General features: G+C 39.2%; 1 pseudogene; it reads right to left on the reverse strand.

Moving 5' to 3' along the window:
- Positions 1 to 822: 822 nt before the first annotated feature.
- On the reverse strand, positions 823 to 10,635 carry LOC135320191 (uncharacterized; annotated as a pseudogene).
- Between the last annotated feature and the right edge of the window lie 6,400 nt (positions 10,636 to 17,035).

Consider the following 17,035-nt stretch of genomic DNA (forward strand, 5'->3'; position numbering starts at 1 on the left):
ATGGAGAAGCTTTGCTGGGGTGATTCCCAGAGGAATTGCAAGAAGTCTATAGAAGCAAATAGGAAGAAGCCAGTCCTTTCTTTCTCCTCTAAACTTAGTCTCTCTGTACCATCTTCTATTGCCAGACCTTCACAGATATTTAGCAGGAAATGCAGAAATCTAATTTACAAAGTCCCAGGCCAAGCATCACAAAGCAGAGTATAAAAGGAGAATGAGAGGGAAAGATAAAATTAATTAATATACTAAAAAGCATACATGCCATACCAAAGAAAATATAAGCAGATAACCTTCATTTCTGAAATAGGTCATGAGGCTATGAGTGACATTTATGACTTATTTTGTGTTATCATTTAAAAATATTTTGATAGAGGTATTACATACGTACATAAAAGTAGATAAACTATACTCATAAATCCAGAAATTTTTATAATTGTATCACACTAAGGTCACAAAAAATCAGGTCAAGAAATAGAACATAACCAGCATCCCAGATATCCTGTCGTGACTTTTCTAATAACTCTCCCATCCAACCAACCCAAAAGTAACCCCTATTCTGATTTTTAGCATCATAATTTTACCTGTTTTTTAACTTCATAATAATGGAATCACATAGCATGTATTCTCTATTTGACTTATTTTGTTCAAATTATGTTTATGGGATTCATTTCTGTTTTTGCTTTTAACAGTAGCATATTTATTTTCATTACTGTATTATGTTCAGTGTAGATTAGCAGTCCAATGGTAGTCAGGATCAATCACCCCAGCCAGCATAGGAAATGTGTACTTGCCTATTGATTCAGAGGCTTGAGGAGCCCAAAATGGTTAGGAGGCAGGCTTAAATTCTGGCTCAATGGAATCATTGTTGTGTTTCCTTTTGGGAGCATTCTTCCTCTGGGACAAAGGCCTCTAGGCCAACAGAGCATGTTTCAGAAATAGGAAACAAAAATTTTCATTGTGATCACTGGGGTTAATAGTGAGTGGTGCCAAATTCATTTCCATGTCTTGATTCCTGGACCTGTGAAAACTGGCTATTTGTCTTAAACATGGGACAAGACACTATAAACCTCTTAGAAGAAAATATAGGCAAAACATTATCCGACATGAATCTCAGCAATGTTCTTTAGAACAATCTACCCAAGCAATAGAAATAAAAGCAAAAAAAAAAAAGTGGGACCTAATTAAACTTATAAGCTTTTGCACAGCAAAGGAAACCGTAAGCAAAACAAAATGACAACCTACAGAATGGGAGAAAATATTTGCAAAAGATGAGACTGACAAGGGCTTAATTTCCAGAATATACAAACAGCTCATACAACTTAATAACAGAAAAACAACCCAATCCGAAAATGGGCAGAAGAACTAAACAGGCAATTCTCCAATAGGCACATGAAAAAATGCTCAATATTGCTAATTATCAGAGAAATGCAAATCAAAATTACAATGAGATATCACCTCACACCAATCAGAATGGGCAACATTAAAATGTACACAAATGATAAATGCTGGAGAGGGTGTGGAGAAAAGGGAACTCTCCTACATTGTTGATGAGAATGTAGTTTGGTGCAGCCGTTTTGGAAACAATACGGAGAATTCTCTGAACACTAAAATAGATATACCATATGATTCAGCAATCCCACTCCAGGGATTGGTACCACATTGGTACTAAGTGTAGGTCTCTGCTGCTGGCAGGTCAGGCAGTACAGTGGTGGCCATAGTCAGGTCAGCCTTGGTGAGTGGAAGTCCATGTTGAGTTCATGCATCACCTCTGTCCCTACGACCGTGGCCACTTTGTTCACGAGCCCATTGGGTGACGACTGATGTGGCTGGGGAAAGAGGCCGACTGGAATCCCCAGAATGGGTTATCCTATCAACTTGATTATTAACATCCTCCTCTGCTGAGGTCACCTTTTGGTGAGCATTCACATCGGACACCAATATCTACACATTTTTTTGTCCATAAAGAGGTTTATGCACATACTTCTTCCCCAAATTTCTTTGTCACCAACTTTTCAATCATGTTCCTCCCAAGTCCCTGACATACAGCCAAACCATTGGCCAGGGCCCATGGATTGGTATGTAATCACACACCTGGCGATTTCTCCTTCCAAGCAAAGTGAGCAACCAGCACCACTCAAAGTTCTGCCCCCTGGGAGGGCTTCCCTTCACCATGTCCCAGAGGAATGTCCAGGGAGGGGCTGTTGTGCTGCAGCTGTCCACCTGTGGGTGGTGCCTGCATATTGTGCAGAACCGACTGCAGGCCCGGCGCAAGTCTTCTTCTTCTGACAGCTGATGATGGACAACACCGCACAAGGCCATAGGTGCAGGCTGGGGGAGAGAAGGCAGTGCAGCAGAAGTGGTGACCATGGGGATATGGGCTACTTCCATGTAACTTACTTGTGCCTCCAGGGCCTACTTGGGCTTAGTAATGTATAGAGCACGTCCACTGGATGATGGAGTGCTGCTGTGCACCCCAACTTTATGGCTTGGTGGGTCAGACAACACCCTATTTATGATGGGCAACTCAAGTCACATGGTAACCTGGTGGCCCATGATAAAGCATTCAGCCTCTACTAAGGCCTGGTAGCTGGCCAAAAGTTGTTTCTCAAAAGGAGAGCAGTCATCTGCAGAGGATGGCAGGGCTTTTCTCCCAAGTCCTAAGGGCTGTCATTCACCTGTAGGGGCCTCCCAAAGACTCCAAGGAGCAGCCCTATCTGCCACTGACTCTTCAGGCACCGTTGGCTCTTCTGGAGCATATGGCCCAAGTGGCAAAGCAACCTGCACAGTAACTTGGACCTGTTGCAGAGCCTTCTATGGTTCTGGACCCTACTCAAAATTAGCAGGTATCTGGGTCACTTGGAAATGGGCCAGAATAACTACCCAAATGGGGACTATGTTGCCTCCAAAATCCAAAGTAGCCCACAAGATTCTGTGGTATTGGCAAAAGCATATACAGATTAATGGGACAAAATAGGGTTAATAGAAGAAGATCCACAAAATGTTATGGTAGCTCACAGAGAAAAAAATGTGACAATGAGTGTGTGTATGTCCATGTATGACTGAAAAATTGTGCTGAACACTGGAATTTGATACAACATTGTAAAATCACTATAAATCAGTAAAAAATGTTAAAAAAAGAAGAAGATCCACAAGTATATTGTAAATGAATTATTGACAAATATGTAAAGGAAATTCAATGAAGAAAGGATAATGTTTTTAGCTAATGGTGCTGATAGAATTGGATATTACAAAAAAAAAAAAACCTTGGTCATTATCTCACACCATATACAAAATTAACTTACTTTGTATTATAGACAAATACAAAAACAAGAGCTGTAAAATTTATACTAGAAACATAGCTGAAAATCTTTGAAACTTTAGGTGAGACAAATATTTCTTAGGACAATGGTTTTCTAGTATCATAAGTTAGAAAATATTACTTCTGTTTCTATTCTTTGGAATAATTTGTGAAAGATTGGTGTTGTTTCATTCTTTTTAAAAATTGTGGTAAAATATGCATATTAAATTTACCATTTTAACCATTTTAAAGTGTACAATTCCGTGATATTTAATACTTTCAGAATGCTGTGCAACAATACCCAGGCATGAGACTTGTTCCAGAATATTTTTATCATCACAAAAGGAAACTTCATATTCACTAATCTGTCTGTCACCATTACCCTATCCCTCTAGCCCCTGGCAAACAAAATCTATTCTCTGTCTCTATGAATTTTCCTACTCAAAACATTTCATATAAACAGAATCATACATATGGCCTTTTGTGGCTATTTTTCTTCACTTATAATGTTTTTAAGGTCCATTTATGTTGTAACATGTACTAGTACAGAAGACCCTTGAACAACAAGAGTTTGAACTGCACATATCCACTTATACATGGATTTTTTCACGAAATATGCACTACAGTACTACACAATACGTGATTAATTGAATCCATGGAGGTGGAACCACAAATACGAAAGGCTGACTGTAAAGTTAACATGTGGATTTTCACCTGCACTGACAGCATCCCTAACCCTTCCCTGTGTTGTTCAAGTGCCAACTGTACTTCATTCCTTTTTATGGCTTAGTATTCCATTGTATGGATATAGCACTTTTGTGTATCCAATCATCTGTTAATGAACATTTGGGTTGTTTCCACTTGTTGGTCATACTGCTGCTATGAACACTCATGTACAACTTTTTGTGTAAACATCTGTTTTTAATTATTTGGCGTATATATACAGCAGTATAACAGTTGGGTCGTGTGATAATTCTATGTTTAATTTATTGAGAAACTTCCAAACTGTTTACTGAAATGGCTGCAACATACTGCATTCCCACAAGCAATGTATGAGGGTTCCAATTTCTCAATACCCTCACCAACAGTTGTTATTTTGAGGTTTGTTTTTGTTTTTATTTTTTTAAGATTATAGCCACCCTAGTGGATATGAAATTGTCTCTTATTGTGGTTTTGATTTGCATTTCCCTAGTAACTAATGTTGAGCGTTTTTTCGTGTGCTTGTTGGCCATTTGTATGTCTTCTTTGGAGATGGTCTCTTCAAATTCTTTAGCTATTTTTAATATAAACTTTTTGTTGCTGTTTAGTTTTTTATATATTCTGGATATTAGACTCATCAGATAAGACTTGCAAGTATTTTCTACCATTCTATAGATTGTATTTTCAGTTCCTTGATAGCATCTTTTGATGCACAAAATTTAAAGTTTGATGAAGTCCAATTTATCTATTTTTTCTTTTGTTGCTTTTGCTTCTGATGTCATGTCTAAAAAATTTCTAAATCCAAAATCATGAATATATACCCCTATGTTTTCTTCTGAGTTCTATAGTTTTACCTGTTGAATTTAAGTTTTTAATTTTGAGTTAATCTTTTGTATATGGTGTGAGGTAAGAGTCCCATTTCATTCTTTTATATGTGGTTATCCAATTGTCCCAGAATCACTTATTGAAGAGATTATTATTCTCCCCATCAAATTGCTCTTGGAACCTTTGCTGCAAATCAGTTGAGCACATGGGTACGGATTTACTCTGGACTCTCAATCCTATTCCATTGATCTATATATCCATCCTTGTGCCTATACCAGACTGTTTTGTTTATTGTAAGTTTGTAGTAAGTTTTCAAATCAGGAATTGTAAATCCTACAAATTGGTTCTTCTTTTTCAGTATTGCTTGGTTATTCATGGTCCCTTGTAATTTAATATGATTTTTAGGATCAGCTTTTCCACTTATTGGGAGAAAAAATGTCATTAGAGTTTTGACAGGTATTGCACTGAATCTATAGATCACCTTGGGGAGTATTGCCATCTTAGCAATATTAAGTCTTCCAATCCATGAACATGAAATTTCTTTCCATTTATTTAGGTTATATTTAATTTCTTTCAACAGTGTTTTGTAGTTTTCAGTATATGTCTTAAATTTCCATGTTTCAAATTTACTCCTATTTTATTTTTATGCTATTATAAGTGGGATTTATATTCTTAAATTACTTTCAGATTGTTTATTATTAATGTATAGGAATACATCTTATTTTTGCCAAGTTGATCTTGTATCCTACAACTTTAATGATTAATCTTAATAGATTTTTAATAGCTTCTTTATGATATTCTATATACAGGATCCTGTTATCTGTGAATAAAGATAGCTTTAATTCTTCCTTTACAATCTGGATGCTTTTCATTTATTTTCTTTCCTAATTGCTCTGCCTAGAATTTCTACTGCAGTGTTGAATTGCGGTGATAATTTTGGGCATCTTTGTCTTCTTCCTGATCTTAGAGGGAAAGCCTTCAGTCTTTCACTATTGTGTACGATATTACTTTTTAGTTCTTGAGAAATGCCTTTTATCATGTTGAGGATATTCTCCTTTACTTCTGAATGTTTTCATCTTGAAAATTTATTGTATTTTGTCAAATGATTTTTCAGCATCAATTGAAATGATCATGTATTTTTCCTTTATTCTATGCATGTAATTGCATTTAATTGAAAGTTGTATGTTGAATCACACTTGGTCATTGCATATAATCCCTTTCATATGTTCCTGGATTCATTTTGCTAGCATTTTGTTAAGGAATTCTGTATCTATATTCATAAGGGATATTGGACTGTAATTTTCTTGTAGTGTCATATTTTCACTTTGGTATTGGAGTAATGCTCTTCAGAATAATTTCAGTTGCTGTGTATTCAAGTTTACTGGGTCTTCTTCCTGCTCAAATCTGCCACTGAACTCCTGTAGTAAATTTTTATGTTATTGTAGTTTCTATTCCAGAATTTCTATGTGGCTCCTTTTATAATTTATAATTTCTCGTTATTCATATTCTCTATCTGGTGAAATATTGTTCTCCTGGTTTCCTTTAGTTCTTCGTCCATAATTTCCTTTAGCTCTTTAAACAAAATTAAGATAGTTGATTTAAAGCCTCGGTCTACTAAGTCCAGTGTCTGGACTGCCTCAAAGATAGTTTCATACTTTCTTGTTTCTTTGTATGCCTCATAGTTTTTGTTTGAAACTGGACACTTTGAATATTACAATGTGGTAACTCTGGAAATCATAATCTCTTGTCCTCCTTAGGGTTTGTTCTTGTTGCTTCTTGTGGGTTGTAGTTGTTCATCTTTGCAGATTGGCTTTGAGTTGGGACACTTCTTCAGTGTTTAGCCAGGTGCTATATTTCTGCCTTAATCTTCACTTTCTTCTTATGTGGAGCCTAAAGATCAGTCCAAGGTGAAAGCTGAGGGTTGTCTCAGGTCTTTGCTGAGCATGTATATATCTCTGGGCATAAGTATGCCTTTCTGGATTATGGAATAGCTTCCCAAAGCCTTTATTTCCCTGTGTATCTCCTACCCCAGCTCCTTCATTTCTAGGCTTTCAGTTTCTCTGCTGCTTGTCACATCTCTTGCCACAGCTGTGAATAGTATATGCCTTTAAATGCTTTGTAAAAATGCTGCCCATGAGGCCATTCCAGTCATGAGAGAATTCTGAGGAGGGTAAAACAAAGGCAAGCCCCTTAATCAATCCCTCAGGGACTCACCAGACAGGAAAAACACAACCAAAATTATTTGATGATAATGTCTATATTGTCCTCTCTGGCATGAGCAACTTTCATCGTGAATGTGGAGCATCATCCCCATAGCTGCTCCTAAGTGGGGCAATGGGGATGGTAGGTAGGTAGACAAAAATCCTATAGCACCCCTTCACCAAAATTTATCAGCCTCTTTCTTTATTTAGCATTCCCCTGGTTGTTGTATGTCTTTGATTAGATTCCAAAGTTCTAAAAAAAAGTTGACTCTGAAAGGTTTTTTTGTCAGATTAATGGTTGCTTCAGTAGAGGAGATGAATCCTTGGAACTCCCTATTCTGCCATTCTCCTTTCATCCTTTAATATGTGGAAGGAGTCACAAGTAGAGACATTTGGTTCTGATGTTTTATTTCAAAGAATATTCCATGCATTGCCAGTCTTCACACAACCCCCATTTTGCAGGCAAAGGCCCTGATTCAGGGCAGGTCCCCACAGACCATTGGTATAAGAATTTGCCAGGGGCCAAAGTCTCAGAGAGGCTGCCCAAATTTGGAATAGGTACAGTAATCTTTGGGGAGACTGATCAGTGGAACAGCAAATGGTGGTAACCCTGGCTATGATCACCTACAGCCAGCAGGACTGAGATATAAAAGAGTAAGTAAAGAGGGATTCTCAAGCTTAGCACCCAGGAGATCAGACCATCAGCCTTCCTGGATTCACCTTGCAAATGGAGCTCCCGACCTAGTTACACCACAGATGAGATCCACTCTAAGAGGGCACACCCATCTCGTTCATGTCTGCCCTACTCCAGTTTTCTCACAGAAGGGAGAAATTAATTTCACTGAGGAGGGTAGGCAGGAAGCATAGGGCAAAAATTACCCAAGGGAAAGTCTCTTTGAACAAGTCTTGTAGTTGAATTTCAACAAGCAGAAGAGAATGGACAGCCCCAGCAGGACTCACCTAAATAAACATACTTACTTAAATAGACAATAAGCGCCATAAAAAAAAGAGAGTAGAAATGAAGGGGGCAAAGTAAGAGAGGTATTTTAGAGAGTGTGTACCTGTCAGTTTGAGGCGGTGACATTTGAGTAGAGGCCTGAGGCAAGGTACACAGTCCCAGGTGGCTGGACTGTAGTGATCAGGGGACAGACTATGCTGGGCATTACAGGCCTCACTGAGGGATTCAAACTTCATTTCTCATATGGTTAGAAGCCACTGGAAGATTTTAAACAGAGGCATGACATGATCTGATTATGATTAAGGAGACCACTCTGGTCACTGTGAGGTGAATAGATTGCAAGGAAATAAGGAGACATCCAGGGGAATGAGAAGGCTGCTTCTTCTTAAACCCCACAGAACATTTCAAACTACATTAGTGTGAGCACAAAGCCTCATATCTTTGGCTTCATGATAACCTGTTGATGAACTTCAGAGGTGACACTCGTGGCCACTTTCCTTTTCTTTCCCTCCTTCCCAAGGGTGGAGGGCTGAAGAGAAGGAGTTGAGTACATTCCTTCCTCCTGAGCCGCCCCCTCCTCCCGCTCTGTTCTAGGACACAGTGAAGCCTTTATGATCCACTCTCTGCCAAGCAGAAAGGGGCCTGACCCTTGGGAGAAGGCAGGGGATTGACCAGCTGTGCAAATGTCTGGGCGGGCTTGTCTGTAGAATTGGGATGAGGGACTGACAAGTCTATACTGACTGCTCATCTATGCAAGGTCTCTCGTTCAGACTTTACCAGTAATGGAGCTGTTATTTCCATCTCCACCTGCCTGACTCAGGGGTCTAACTCTCCAGTCCAGAACTCCATAAGGGAGGAGATCTAGGTGCTATACATCAGGCCCCTGGAATCCCAACTCTGACCCTAAAACTGTGATCATTATCATGACCATTTAGCTGGCACCCAGGGATGGCACTCTCACCTCACTAGGAACTAGGAAACTGCCCTGGCCTGGCCCATTTATGGCTTGAGCCTTTCTCATTCTCTGCTATTCCAGCTGTGGCCAGGGACCAGCAGCAGCAGCACCACTTGGGAACTTGCTGGAAATGCAGCATCTCAGGCCTGCCCTTGGCCCTCTAAGTCAAAAGTTGCATTTTAATAAGATCCCCAACAGATCCACAGGTACTTTATAATTTGAGGTGAACTGCAAATCTAGTGTTCCTCCAACAAGAATTTATCAAACTAAGTTGCTTCACTTTGGAAATCTTGAAACTCCTTTTTCATTAATATCTGACAGCAAATTGCTAGAAACAACAAATACCTTAGGCAGCATAGGCCCCTACCTGGAATTCAGCCTGAGATTGATATATAATCATCTGGTCTCAGACATAGATTAGGAGCTTCCAGCCTATGATGGACTAAGGCACAGATGTGCGGTTGTTGGCAAAATGCAAGCTGGCTCTCCCCTATTTGAGCGGCCCCCTGGTGACTTGTCTGATTAGTGGCCTTTCTATGGGAAGCCTCCTGTTATTCTGCCCCTGGAACCTAACTTGGCAACTTTTGTTTCACACATGCAATGCTCTCAGATTGCAGGGAAGGCAAGCTTGCCAGATTTACTTATGACAATCAACAGAACACGCAGTACACCGCTTCCAGTGGGGGCCAGAGGAAGAGTGGCAAATCTAAGCCACAGGCATCCTGAGCTGTGGAACTGGGGCCCCTCAGATGTCTCCTTGCTTTGCCTTCCCGAGTGGGTTTTTGAGCTAAGGGTTATTATCACAATCATTTTACCAACAAGATGAGGTGAGAGCAAAGAGGTAAGATCTCATTCTCTTTCCACTGGGCCACAGTACAGGTCATTTCCTGCCCTAGGCTTTATTCACAGAGAAGGACACTTTCAAAAATATGGATTCTAGCACTCTCATGGTTGAAGGACCTTGAGAGTTTAAGACACACACCACTTTGGCATGCAGGATATCTGCTCAATGGACTGTGTAGATGCTTTCCTCCACTGAAGAGCTCGGATTTACAGATACTTCTTTCCAACAATGCTGATCCCTGCCTTTAGGAGTCCCCCCAAATACTCACCACACTGGCCCTGTTTTGGCCCCTGGGCCTCTCTGAGAGAGTGAGTGGAGGAATCTGATTGCTTCCCACACAAAAGGATACACCTTATAGGTTCTTGGTCTGGATACTTTATTTCTAGTAATGCTACAAAGATGACGAAACTTTGGATTTTCTAAAGCTTTATCAATCACAACAAATGTGCAAAGTGCTATCTCTTGGCATCTCCTCTATCACCAGTTTTGACTTCCTCAAAATGCTTTCTCCATGTATGGAATCAAGGGAGCAGAAGACAGGCCTTTCTTCTCCTTGTAAGATCACTGCCATTTATCACCTGTTGTCTTGTTAATTGCACATTGTCACCTTCACACCATGGGTGCTTCACAACAATTAAAAATCCATCCACAAGCTATTAATTGGCCTCATCAAATAATTACTCAATAAATAAGTATATTGGACATCTTGGACTGCGATTAACCTACTGTTAATTGGCCCCTAGCATGGCCAAGTACAGAAGTCCCGATCTGATCTGTCCTTGGAAACCTGCCAATGCTCAGTTCCATGGGGTTGCCAGGAGCCATATCCTCCTCAGAGGGAGAGGACACAGGGTCCATCTCAGGTCTAGCTACTGCTGGTGGAGGCAGGGCAGGAAGAACCCTAAGATACCAGCCAACCAAGACCCCACATTTTACAGACGGAAAACCAAGGTCCTAACTTGTTTAGAGCATGTAAATAAGTTAGGCTACCACATCTTGGGAGACAGGCAGTTTTGAGAGTTCCTTCTTGCATCCTGGAGGAGAGGTGAGATTTACTGGGAAGATTCAGAATCCATGCCAAAGTGTGAACCAGGTTCCTAGGCCTGAAAGATTGCCTGGAGGGAATGAGCCTATTTAAGCAAATATTACAATGCAATTCAGATTCATTAATTCATTCTTGTTCTCTATCTATCTATCTATCTATCTATCTATCTATCTATCTATCTATCTATCTATATCCCTCCCTCCCTCCCTTCCTCATGGTTTTATTGCTCTCTCAGCCCATAACTTTCAAGCCAGGATTTCCACATCCACATATTAAACTTGAGGGCTCATTCTAGACTCAGCAAGTGTGGACATATGTGAAGGGCCACTTCAAACTTCTAACCAGCTGGTGGTACATGGTGGCACATTCCCACAGCTGCCCACTTGCTTTGACCTATGAGCTCTGAGCAGCCAATCCCCTACCAAGTAGAACTCTGTAAACAATAAGACAAAAATAGAGTATTATCTGAATAAGGACAGATATATTCTCTGAGGAATCCACTTCTTCAAAAGTCTCGATCCATGGTCCCTGATCTGTACCCAATCCTTGGAGAGTGCTCTTCATACTTATTGCTCACGAGAATCAACCCTGTACACAGATACCCCACTGTGCCTGTAAACAAACTACCAAGTGAACTTTATCTCACCATGCCATAACTTCTACTTCCCCCTATATGAGGTGCCTTACCTCTAGGGAATGGGGCCTCTCCCAAGAAGGCTTCTTACCTACCCATCATGGAAACCCACTTAGGCAACATGTTTGCTACTAGAGGAGATGCCAAGGAGATGCGATGCTTGCTCCTGCTCAAAATGTTCATAATTTATTATGCTTTTTGCATTCTAATGACTAATTTTTAAAGTTTTTCTGTCTTTTCTTTGCTATATGATTTTCATGCTCCCTCTGAGAATACCCTTTCTTTACAGCTGTCTTAAGTGAAAACTGAGATTGTTTATTTTCTCACACCTCATGTATCTCAGAGTCTAGAAATGGCATTTGTGTCCTTTTTGCTCCAGATCATAACTTTTCCATCTTCTTGTAAAACAAAATTAAAAAAAAACTTCCACTTATTTGAGTCTTATGTCATTTAGTTATACTACACTTTATCTTTCATTGCTTTTATAATCTACAGATCTCCTAGCCATTTATTTATTAAAGACTGCACCTGATTCACAGTATTCTTTGCACCCTAAGTTCTGCCAACATTATGGATGACTTCAGGCTCCATGTGTATGGCTAATTCATTTAACTCCCCAACTTCCCAGTTCCTTGACCTTTTTTATCTCCAAAGACCCTCTCCTCATTTCATCTTAGCCACTGACTCCCACCATCACACCATAGACCTTGCCATTTCCTGTTATTGTCTCACCTCCAGAATCAGTGTTTCAAGCATTGTACTCTCTGACCACAAACTCCTCTACTTCTCAATTTCTTGCTCTAGTCTCCACCATGATAGTTCTTCACCATCTTGGAGCTCACAGACTATTGATTCTTTTGTCTCTCCCAATCTTCCAGCCCATACCTTTCTCTGCCTGACTCCTTATCCTATTTGGATGCAGTGACTCATCAGTTTAGTTTCACCCTTGTCAATGCATTGCCTAAACTCTCTTGCCTCTCTTTTTTTTTTTTTTGTAACCCCAATTCTAAATGAACTAAAACAATCTGCTTTCTCTGTGCTTGAGTCTCAGCAGCTAAATAATGCTGGGGAAAGTTGCCCTTCAGGAAGGTTGAGTCCATTTTAAATGCATGATTATCAACTTGAAACAAACCACCTAGCAATTCTGCCACATGCCCCTGGTCAGCTTACCCTCCTACTTATCAACAACAACTATTCCAGATCTTACCTAGTATCTTCAAACCTGTCTCCCCTAACTCTCCTCACTCTCAGCATAAGACTTTACTTCCTAGTTCACACACATACACAAAATAGAAACCAACAGAATGAAATTTCCCTATGCTATGTATATCAAACCTACAAAACTACATATGTTAGCACCCATATTTACCTGTTTCATTTATTTATGTTAGAGAAAGTGACCACGCTTCTGTCTTGGTTGAATCCCTCCTCCTTGCTTTGGATCATGCTTGTATGTGATAATTATGTTGTATGTTCAACTGCTACCTCTTGTCTAGAATTTGAGTAATGGCAGAGATGGGCCTCTGCTGGCTTGTGTGTAACTGGCTTTCACTGGAAGTAAATTAAGTCTATTTCTTGAGTGTGGTTGTTTAGAACAGTAGTCTCTAATATGAGGTGCATGGGAGCAAGCCACTTTGTTATGAGAAAAAAGACCCTACAACTTTTTTCTATGTCTTTAAATTTAAAAAGTGAGACAGAAATGTATTTGCTCATTATGGAGTATGCATGTTGACTTGTTGTCCTCATCTCATTTTGTTCATTCATGTGGCAGACAATCTTGAGTCCTGGGTTATGACAGAGGTACCCTGAGGTAAGAGGAAAGATACACAGAGTTCTAGTACTTACAGTAGGGCCCTCATGACTACATATTCAGCATTTCAAGCCAATCATGGGTGCTAAGTTAAATGGACTTGTAGAAATCAACCATTTTTCTTGACTGATAGTTTTATTGAAGTATAATTCAATTACCATAAAATGCATTCCTTTAAAGTGTGCAATTTTGTGGGTTTTAGTATATTCACAGAGTTGTGCTACCATCACCACTAATTCCAGAACATTTTCATGACCCCAGCCAGAGACTCCATACCCATTAGCAGTTACTCCTCATTTCCCCTCAATCTCTCCCTTCAAATGTAGACAACCACTAAACTACTTTCCGTCTCCATGGATTTGCCTATTTGGGGTATTTCATATAAACAGAATCATACTGTATATTTTTTTGTGTGTCTGGCTTCTTTCACTTCATATAATTCTTTCAAGGTAAATCTACATTGTGACATGTACCAATACTTCATTCCTTTTTATAGCCAAATAATACTAGATTTTATGCATAGGCCACATTTTTTAATCTATTTATTTGTTGATGGACATTTGGGTTGTTTCTACTATTTGGCCATTATGTGTTACATTGTTATATATATTCACGTACAAGTTTTTGTGCAGATGTATATTTTCATTTCTCTTGGGTAAATACCTAGTTGTGGAATTGCTAATTCACATCCAAACTATGTTCAGCTTTTTGATTAACTGTCAAACTGTTTTCCAAAGTGGCCACACCATTTTACAATCCCATCAGCAATGTATGAAGATTCCAGTTTTCTCACATCCTCTCCAACACAGAAAATGAGAGAAAATATTTGCAAATTATGTATCTGATATGGGACTTCTATCTAGAATATAAAAAGAACTCTTATAACTTAAAATTGACAAATGACCTAAAATGAGCAAAGGATCTGAGTAGACATTTCTGCAAGATGATATGTAAGTGGCCAAAAAGCACATGGAAAGATGCTCAACATTATTAAGTATTAAGGAAATGCAAATCAAAACTACAATGACATACTAAATCACATGCACTAAGATGATCAAAGTCAAAAAGATATCATCCAGTTTTAACTCAATTCACACAAAGTAAATAAGTACTTTAAAAACTTTTCTGCAAAGAAACAGCAGATTGAAGATTATGTGAACAATATAAGCATAAATGAGTGACAAGAAAATGACACCACTGACACTTTCAACTAATCTAGGAAAAAGGCCTTTGCAAGCTACATGACAAGCTAATCATATGTGACAAAAAATTTGCAAAAAGTTGAAATTATCAAGACAATATAAAATGTGATATTTCATCACTATTGTTGGTAATGAACCTGCATTAAGTGTATACTATTCCTTGAGAAATTAGCAAATTGCAGGGTAAAGCCATCAAGATTTATAAGATATTTACAAGTATTTTTAAGCTTATATTTATATTCTCCTTCTTAAATTTCTAGATTTAAATATGTTTCATATATAGATGTATAATATATTTATAGTACAGAGATTTCCAGGGGTACATGTATATAAGATGTAGATACATATATTATGTACAAATAAATAACATAAATAAATATATTGGGGATAGATGATCAAAAATGTTTAACTGTTTGGATGAGCAATCACAAAGGTGTCAAGATTACTGTTTTAGAACACAGACCCAGACTTATGCCCTAACTGAACCCCTTACTAGATGGTTCACTTTTGCACAAGTTATTTAGCCACTTTGCACTTAATTCCTCATCTGAAAAATTAGAATATTGATAACCTGTACCTCATGGAGTGGTTGTGAGATTTAAATAATAAAATACTTTAAAAAGCACAGTGCCTACATGTAGTACTTTTTCAATAAACATGATGATGTTGATGGTTATTTGATGATAGAGGAAAAGAAGAAATATTGGTGGTGGTGGGGTAACAGAGAGAGATTATAGCTTATGACAATAGCAAACTGAGACCTGACTTTCCTGGGGCCCCAGGGACTATATAGTGTATCTCAGTATCATTGTCACTCTTACCCATATGGCCCTGTCTGCTACTTCTCTAAAATCTTCCTCCTCCCTCCAAGGCTCCCCATCAGTTCTAGTTTACCAACTCCAATCTTCCTGGCTCACTAGAGGAAAGGGAAAAACACCTGTTACTTTATTATGCTGAGGAATTTAATTCTTGTTGATCTCACCTCTTCTACCTCCACTTTGCCCACTGGCTCTGCCTCTCATGGCTGCATGGCCCTAACAAGATGATTTTATAAACAAAGGATTTTTTTTCTAATAAAATTCAGCTTTCCTCCAGGGCCAACACACTCAAACTGTAGCCAGCTCTTAAAATAACAACTGCTTTCCTCTCACCATAAATGAACAAATGAATAATTGAATGAATGAGCCATCTTCTCTCCTCACAGAAAGACCTCAGGGCCTCTTTTCCAATCAAATAAGCAACCTTACTCTGTCACCTCTCATGTCCTCTAGGAGATGCCCTTCATTCTGCCACTCCAGGCAGATTTGACTTCCTTAAACTCTCTTCAAGTCACTCAGGGCATTGTTAGTGTGGGGAGGTGGGGAGGGGAGGGGGATTGACAGTGGAGATTGTCCAGTGTACAGAGGAGGAAGCAGCCAGATGTAGCAATATGAGCTGTGTTTCAGGGAATAGGAAACCTGGGTAGTAGACTAAATTCTTATGAGCAAAAAGCTAACTTTTCTGGGTTTCAGATTTTTGTCTGTGAAACAAGGGAATAGAATCACATTAGAGAGAAGATGTTGTAAACCATGCAGGGGAGTGCTTTATATTCCATTGGTGTTGTGGGACAGGAAAAGTACTGAACACTACCAAAATCGATTATCTAAGAATAAACCAGGAACAGGAAGGTTCAGCCACTTAAAATTGGCCACCCACAGAGGTTCTTCTCTGGACGGGGAGATTAGGGTACTTGCTATTTTCACCTTTTATATACTTTTCTAAAGTTACATAACTGTCATGTTCTGCTTTTCTAATCACTCACCACATAATGTCAGGTGAAAAACTTGGATAACAACTTTAAATATACAGCCTGATCTCACTTTTGCTTAAACATTTGTATGCATATGTAAGAAAATGCCTGAAAGGAAAAGAGCCCCAAACGGAACAGTGTTTTTCTCTAATTTGCAGTATAATGATGATTTTTTTCTGTGTACTTTTTGATATGTTCTAAATTTTACACAACAAGCACAACATTTTTTAACCAGGGAAAAAGAAAACATTTTAAAGCTACATTTAAAAGCCCAGTTTTGCTACCAAAATGGTGGCAAAATGGACTCCAGCCTTGCTCTACTTCCTTCCTCAGCAAGGAGCTGGGTGTCTTCCTATTTGAGGTTTGACTTTGGTAGTTGTTTTCCCCTCAGCCCTGGGACCAGTGCAGCATACCAGGCCTGTATTTTGCCACATGTTTATAGAGTCCTGGGGAAGTCCAATGAGTGTACATGTCCTCCCTTACTGCCTTTCTTTAAGCTTACCCACATGCACCGCAGGGCAAAGCTGGTGCCTGCTACAGAGATGCTGGGCCAAGATTTGGCCATTCTGGTCCCTGGTCAGCTCTGAGGCCATTACCAGCCATCCAGAAGTGCTTCTGTCTGGCAAGGTTCTACTTCTGCAAATTGTATATCATCTGTATCATCAAAAGAGGCAGACATTATAGTACTCATGTAACACTGCCCTCCACCCACAGAGGTTCTTCTCTGGACGGGGAGATTAGGGTACTTGCTATTTTCACCTTTTATATACTTTTCTAA

This window comes from Camelus dromedarius, chromosome X (genome assembly GCF_036321535.1).
Source record: "Camelus dromedarius isolate mCamDro1 chromosome X, mCamDro1.pat, whole genome shotgun sequence".
Lineage (NCBI taxonomy): Eukaryota > Metazoa > Chordata > Mammalia > Artiodactyla > Camelidae > Camelus > Camelus dromedarius.